This window comes from Lithobates pipiens, unplaced genomic scaffold, assembly GCF_037356315.1.
Source record: "Lithobates pipiens isolate NorthernLeopardFrog02 unplaced genomic scaffold, aLitPip1_a1.2 Scaffold_8, whole genome shotgun sequence".
In the NCBI taxonomy this organism is placed as follows: Eukaryota; Metazoa; Chordata; class Amphibia; order Anura; family Ranidae; genus Lithobates; species Lithobates pipiens.
The window spans coordinates 529779567-529787501 of record NW_027507903.1 but is presented as its reverse complement, the minus strand read 5'-3'; the positions used below and the strand labels follow the sequence as shown (position 1 = coordinate 529787501).

Sequence of the window (7935 nt, the reverse complement as noted above, 5' to 3'; positions counted from 1 at the left end):
CCTGCGCTCCTACTCGGTTTACAACGGACTGGCGACTCTGAAGGAACTTTGTCCTTGTTCTAATCATACATAATGTCCCGCTTCATTTTTTGTTTGTTTCCCCCTCCCCCCCCCCCCTTTTTTATTATTATTATTTTTTTTTTTTCTCTCTCCCCATCTAATCTGCCAATTTTCCTCCTAGCTCAGCTTTATTACTGGCGGATGGGTCGGAGGGACTGCTCCGCGCCTCCTCTGTCTCAGAGTGGTATTTTTTCCCCACTCGGAGACTTTGATAAGAACCCCTTTTTGGGGCTTCTGCTCTTCCTTCTTTTTTATAGTCATATTTTGGGTATGTGACATGGGTTGGGGCGCAGCCTCCCCACCCGGTCGGAAGACTTCGGTCTTGGTTAGGCTGCATTTATGCAATATGCTCTTTTACAGGTTACATTTGGTCGTTATAATGTTGTGTCTTCTCTTCTCAGGTGCCTCGTTATCTGCCCTCCTTGCTGTCTCTGTCTCTTCCTCTTCCTTTCCATCCAGGGCCTCCAGAAACCCAGCTCTTCCTCCATCACTGTGCTCCTGGAACCCAATGGTAGCGTTGTTCATCCTCAGCTTCTCATCCCAGGAGATCAGGGTAAGATCCTCCCACACACAGCACACCTCTCTAACTCTGGTCCATGGCCTCTGATTCCAAACTGTCCAACAATCTGAAGATTGTTACACATAACGTACAGGGTCTAAATTCGCCAGTCAAACGACGTAAAATTTTTAGTCTTTACCACTCCCAGCGCCTAGTCGTTCTGCTATTGCAGGAAACTCATTTTCCAAAATCCTATACCCCTTCATTTCTTTCTGGACACTATCCTCAATTTTTCCTCTCCAATGCTATTAATAAGACAAAGGGCGTTGCAATATGTTTTGCCTAAAACGTGGGCTTCTCCCATTCATTCACATTCAGTGATAGGGAGGGTATATATATCTTGGTCAAAGGTTCTATTGAGGGCTCTGTATATTCATTTATTTCCTACTATGCCCCAAACAAGAACCAGGCAGGTTTCTTTTCCTCCATGCTGTCCACTCTTAGCCCACTGCTGGAAGGGAAAATTGTAATGGGAGGGGATACTAACCTCCCCTTCGATCATTCCCTAGACAAATCATCCAAGGGGGCTTCCCAATCTCGGAGACCCCCTGGACAGAGCACTAAAATCGCCTCCTCACTATATACTCTGGGTCTGGTGGACATCTGGAGGGAACTGAACCCTAGATCAAAAGACTACACCCAATTTTCTGCCCCCCACCAACTCTACACCAGAATTGACCACATCTTCATCCAATCCCACAACATCCCTGCCACGTCCAAAGCTTTGATTAGGGACTCCCCCGTCTCGGACCACTCTATGGTCATAGTTCATTTAAAACGAACATACGATTCGGGACACAGGTTCACTTGGCGTCTAAATGAGGCACTTTTAAGTGACCCGGCCCATTGTGCATCCATTCAGCGCAACATCCAGGAATATTTCACACTGAATAACACTGACTCAATATCCCCAGAATCCCTGTGGGCAGCCCACAAGGCAGTAATCAGGGGTAAGATTATCCAACTTTCTTCTCAGCTTAAGAAGGGAAGGAAGAATGAAATAGACAAACTCACCAGGGAATTTCACTCCCTCAGTAAAGCACATAAACGCGACCCAACCAGTGCATCGCTACTTTCCCTTGAATCGGCCAGAACCACATTAAACATAGCTCTTACCACTGTGGCAGAGAAACACCTGCGATGGTCCGGGGCTCGCTTCTACTCTCAAACAGACAAAATAGGAACCAAACTAGCAGTAAAGTTGACCCCAAGACCACGTGTCCACACCTTCCCCCAAAATTCGTACCCTCTCAGGTGATCTGTCTCATAACCCACACAGCATCATGGAAACATTTCATAAGTTTTACAGCTCCCTGTATAAGGATGACCATCCTGTCCCCTTATCCCAACTAGATGATTTCCTTGACTCAGTCCCTCTACCGAAACTCTCTTCGGATCACTCTGATCTTCTGGAAGACCCGATTTCTGAAGCAGAAGTTATGGGAGTCATAACACACCTAAAACAGAATTCAGCTCCCGGCCCGGATGGCTTTTCAGTGGGATACTATAAAAAATTTGCGTCGTCGTTCGCCCCCTTCATGGCCAAATTCTACAACTCGCTCAGGTCCGGCTCTCCCCTGGACAAAGCCCTGAACCTGGCATATATTTCTGTTATTCCAAAACCGGGCAAAGATTCCACATTGGTCTCAAACTTCCGCCCCATCTCACTCATCAACAACGACCTTAAAATCTTTACGAAAATTCTCTCCAACAGACTTTCTTCCTTTATAGCCCAATATATCCACAAAGACCACGTGGGCTTTGTCCCGGGGAGACAAGGACCTGACCAAATTAGGAGAACAGTTGATATAGTTTCTCTCCTCAACTCCCGCTGGGACGGTGGGCCCAGTCAAGAGGGCTTCCTATTGTCCATAGATCTACAAAAATCTTTTGATACCATCTCCTGGCCTTATCTGTTTAATGTACTACAGAGATGGGGTTTTGGCCCACACTTCCTACAATCATTGCGTTCCTTATACTCGACCCCGTCCGCGCAAGTCAGGCTCCAGGGATGTTTCTCGGATCCCCTCGTAATCGAAAAAGGCACCAGACAGGGTTGTCCCCTCTCACCCCTCCTGTTCGCCATAGCGATCGAAACCCTAGCTATAACCATTAGAAATCACCCTGATATTAAGGGAGTTAGGTGCGGAGGTCAGGAACACAAATGTGCGCTATTCGTGGACGACTTATTGCTATATGTCACCTCTCCCCTGATCTCCACTCCTAACATTTTCTCTGTGCTTGATACCTTTGGCAAGGCCTCGGGTCTATGAGTGAATCCCTTGAAGTCCCTGGCCCTTAACATTACTGTCTCCCCAGAACGCCTCGAAAGCTTACAGAGCCATTTCCCCTTTTCTTGGTGCCATTCATGTCTCCCATATCTCGGGGTTAACATCTCCTCCAAAATAGACTCCTTATACGCCTCTAATTACCCTACAGCCTTTCGGAAGCTCACATCTGATCTCACGAGCTGGGATAAGCAGAACATTTCCTGGTTGGGCCGCATCAATGCAATCAAGATGACCCTACTTCCACGTCTTCTTTATTTATTTAGATCTCTCCCAATCCCGATAAGAAAATCCCAATTACAAACCAAAATTCTCCAGTTCGTATGGAACCCTAAGGGCAGGCGCTGCTCGAAACATTCTATATAGATTAAAATCCCAAGGTGGCCTAGCCCTGCCTAACCTCTGGTGGTATTACCAAGCAGCGCAACTCGCACAAATATCTACTGTTTACTCTAAAGGTCCGAAACCAGATTGGGTTGCAATTGAAAGACAAGCTATTCCACGCCACACGATCGATTACATCATATGGTCCCCATCCAAACTTAGGCCCTCAATCCTAGCCCCCACTCTTTCCCACTCTATTGCCCTGTGCGACCAACTACATAAACAGACAACACTCGTTTCTGCCCTCCACCCTCTTACACACATGTTTCACAATCCCTCCTTTCCCCCGGGAATGAATATCCTAGCATTCAGTTGGTGGCTTAACAAGGGCCTCCTTAGAATTGGCAATTTCTTCACCCCTGCAGGTCCCATATCAGAGGCGTACTGCACCAGTAAACTCCAAATGCCTCCGTCTGAACGATATAGATTCTCCCAACTTTTGCACTTCCTCCACTCGCTTTGGCCCCATAAGACTGCTCCCCCCAAAGCTACCCCCTATGAATCTTGGTGTGCGGAGGCCATGGACCAGAGGGGAGGGATATCCGTCATATATGCCTCCCTGGCCACGGCGACCTCTAAGCCCTCTTACGCTACAGCCTGGGAGAAAGACTTGGACATTTCCTGGGATCAGAATGTGTGGTTTTCGAACTTCCAGCGCTCTTTTAAATATCTCACTGATCGAAGCGAACCTTAAGGTTATAACCAGGTGGTATAGAGTCCCCTCCACCTTAGCCAAGTTCTACCCAAATGCCTCACCGCTGTGCTTTCGAAACTGTAATCATTTGGGCTCCATGCTTCATATTTGGTGGTCTTGCCCGAAAATCCGGTGTTTGTGGAATAAGGTCTTCCACTTGATACGTAAGGTAACTTCAGTCCAGGTCCCCCAAATCCCAGAGATAGCTCTTCTTAACCTCAAAATAGAGAAGATAGACAAACACTCCCAGGCTTTAATCTTCTTCATTCTACTAGGGACCAAAATCACTATTGCGGCTCACTGGAAGAAGCCCTATGTCCCAATCGCAGCGGTAAGGCATAAAATCTCCTGGATCATGGCTCAAGAAAAGCTAGTCAGCATTACCCTAGACAAAACCCGAACCTTCGAATGCATCTGGGAACCATGGGCGAAATATTGCCACATCTCCCTGGTCCCGGGAGTATCCCTTGCTTGATCGCCCAATCTGGAGGACCTGGATGGACCTACCCTCTACCTCCCCTATCTACACTCTGTCTGGACCCTACTCCCCCCCCTCTTCCTTCTTCTTCCCATCCCTTCTCTGCTTCTTCCTTTATATCCCTTTGTTTTCTTTTTTCTTCTCTCCCTCCGTATTGAGGCTCCTGATTTTGACCGTTTATGTTTTAATTTATTTCTACTTACTTCCCTGGTTTATATACCTCCTCCCTCCGGTTGTCAGGGGGGTGGAGGTTTTCTCCTTGATGCTTTAGAACTATTTGACCATTATAAGCTTGCACCCAGGCCCCTTCTTTTTTATTTTCTTTTGTCTACATGATCCTTTTATACTAGCACTGGTTACCTAAATGTTTTTACGGCAGCTGGCGGTGCGTGGGGAGAGTGGGGGACGGGGCCTTCCCTTCCGCAGCGAGAGCCCTTTAGGGGCGGCGGGGGGGGGGCCTTGCCCTTACATCCTCACCCGTTTTCCAGCTGAGGGCACTTGGACTGTTATCCTCTGCCTGATCTGCTCAGGGCAATCTTTATTTTTTTAGTTTAGCTTACTGTTTTTCTTATTAGATGACTATTAGGGTCTCATCTAGACGGGGCTACTACCCCGACGGTCAACACAGAACTACTGTAGCTCACTAGAGTAGGAACTTTAGTGCTCGTTCCATTTTTTAATCTGGTTGTCTTATATATGAGCTTCAAAGAATGTATTGTCAGACACAATTCTTCTTGCTCGCTCCAATTCTTTATATCCTTGTTACTCCGCTCAATGAGTATTGTAAAAGTGATTTTCTGCATCTTGAGCTTTGTTTACATTTTCTGCTTGTTGTTACTTTTAAACACTTAATAATAAAAAACGATTGAAAGTAAAAAGTTAGAACTCCGATTTAAAAAAAAAATAACTTTTTTCTCTGGCAGATTGAGTGTCTCAGCCTGCACTGACAGTAATTGCTTAATCATTGAGAGACCAGTTTAAAAATGTGTTCAAGGTTAATCTGCTCAGCAGGCCCAGGATTTGGCAGCTTTATGTTTGCAATAGTTGCTATGAGAGATTCTATCCTTCAGGCCTTGCACCCTTTCGCTAAGCACCATGCAAAAGCTCCTGGCTAGTCTTCCTTTATGCAGTGAAACAGCTATTTTGGGATGTTTTGGATAATGTATCCAAAGAAATTCTAGTGGAAAAAGTACCCCTTTTGCCATTTAAGAAAAGGAGTAAATGTATTTTCGTTTTAAAGCTCCTTCTCCTGTGCCAGGGGCATCAACTTCCAGGAAGTTATGACGGCTTCCGCCGTCAGGTTCAAAAGGTAATCTTAAGGGTTAACCCCAGGGACAAAAGAGGTCTTGGGGAAGGAAATTTACAAGATACTGAAGCCTCCTTATAAGGAGGTGTCCCTGCTCGCTCAATAGGGGGAATTCTTCTGCAGTTCTCAAGTGTCTGGCAGGAAGAATGTCATGACGAATGGGGGATTTCCTCGATAGCTCCAAGCTACAAACTGGAATTCCAAGAGTTTCCGTCTCCTCGATTTCTCAGATCAAATGTTCCTAAGGATCCAGAGAAAAATAAGTCTTTCTCTTAAGCATTGGACCATCTTTTGGCAAAAAGTGATCATGGTGGCCCCCATGTAAGAGCAGAAGTTGGGGTTTGGTTAAATCCAAATGGACATTCTAGATCTCAAAAATCTAAATTCATTTCCTGAATATAACCACTCTTTTTTTGCATGGAGTCAATCCAATCAGTTATCTCCATCCTACAATGAGGAGAACTTCTGGTGTCAAGCAACATCAAAGATGCATACTGCCATATGCCTATTTCCTCGCTCACTAGTAATATCTAATTTTCAAGGTGGAAAATCTTAATTTCCAGTGTGTAGCTCTGCTTTCCAGTCTAGCTACTGCCCGTTGAGTGATTACAAATGTTCTGGCCCTTCTTCTAGTCAGATTAAGGGCCCAATATAATATATATGTATAACGATTATAGTTTACCTGGATGATCTGTTCTTGATAATCCAGTCGTTAGCCCGCTTAGACCAAATTATGGTCACCACATTCAACTACCTGGAATATCTAGGTCGGATTCTCAACCTGGGAGAAATCTTCTTTAAAACCATGAAAAAGACTAAAATACTTGGGTCTGATCATAGGTATACCCAGAAAAGGGCATTCTTGCCCCAGGCAAAGATCAGCGCCATAAAGGAACTGATTTAGGTGGTCAAAGCAAGATTAATTCTTCTATTCAACTTTGCATGAGGTTGTTGGGAAAGATGGGGGCTTCATTTCTTATGCTCAGTTTCATTCGAGACTGCTGCAAAACAGTGTCCTATCGGCTTGGAACAAAGGGTTAAAACTCTGCATTCCAAATGTGTCTGACTCCAAAGCCTATGGCCACATCACCCTGAAAGCGTGTTATCTCATCTGATCTTGGAGGCTAAGCAGGGTCGGGCCTGGTTAGTAACCAGATGGACCACCTGGAAATACCAGGTGCTGTAGGCTGGGTACACCGGAGTTAAAAATCTGGGAAAATCCTTCCTTCAGTTACCTGGGAAGTGGTAACCACATATGCCAACCTTTCATTTTGGGTTGGGGAGCAGTCCTGGAAGAGGCGACTGTCCAAGAGAAGTGGCCCAGATCAGAAATGGCCTTCTAGAAATTTAGGCAGAGCACTTGGTTCTGAGGGCCTGAACATTCAGTTTATGGTATTATCCTGCCAGGATTCAATCCGACAGTGCCACAGCAATGGCCTATATTAATCACCAAGGTGGCCCATAGAAAGGTGAATCATATCCTATCTTGGGCAAAAAACAATGTACTTTGCCTATCGGCGGTCTTCATTCTAGGAATAGAAAATTGGCAGGCGGACTACTTGAGTCACCAGCAGTCGTTCCCGGGAGAATGGTTCCTTCACCCCAATATCTACCTGTCAATATGTCAAAGATGGGGGATCCCAGACATAGATATGTTTATGTCCAGGTTCAACAAAGAAATCGACAACTTTGTGTCAAAAACAAAGGATGCGCTAGCATGCGAAACAGATGCCTTGCTATTTCCGTGGAATCGGTTCTCACTGATTTATGGATTCTCTTCTATGCTGCCTGCGTCCACGACTTCTTTGCAGGATCAAGCAGGAAGGGAAATCGGTGATTCTTGTGGCCCCCAGCGGGGCCCAGGAAATCTTGGTATGCAGAGATCGTAAAGATGAAAGTAGGGGACCCATGGACCCTACCGCCATGGCCAGACCTTCTTTTGCAAGGTCTGATATTCCATTCTGCTTTACAAATGCTAAATTTTAATGGTTTGGCTATTGAGACCCACATTCTGAAGAAACGTGGGCTATCAGGTTCAGTGGATTCTATCTTGGTTAATGCAAGGGAGCCGGCCTCCATAATTATATATATTATGTCTCCTGGTGTGAAACCAGTGGATGCACCCAGTGGCATAACTAGAACCTTCAGGGCCCCGATGCAAGAAAC

The 7935-nt window shown here is 45.7% G+C and overlaps 1 pseudogene; it reads left to right on the top strand.

Moving 5' to 3' along the window:
* The first annotated feature begins 6842 nt into the window (after positions 1 to 6842).
* LOC143965463 (5S ribosomal RNA) lies at positions 6843 to 6958 on the top strand (annotated as a pseudogene).
* The last annotated feature ends 977 nt before the right edge of the window (positions 6959 to 7935 follow it).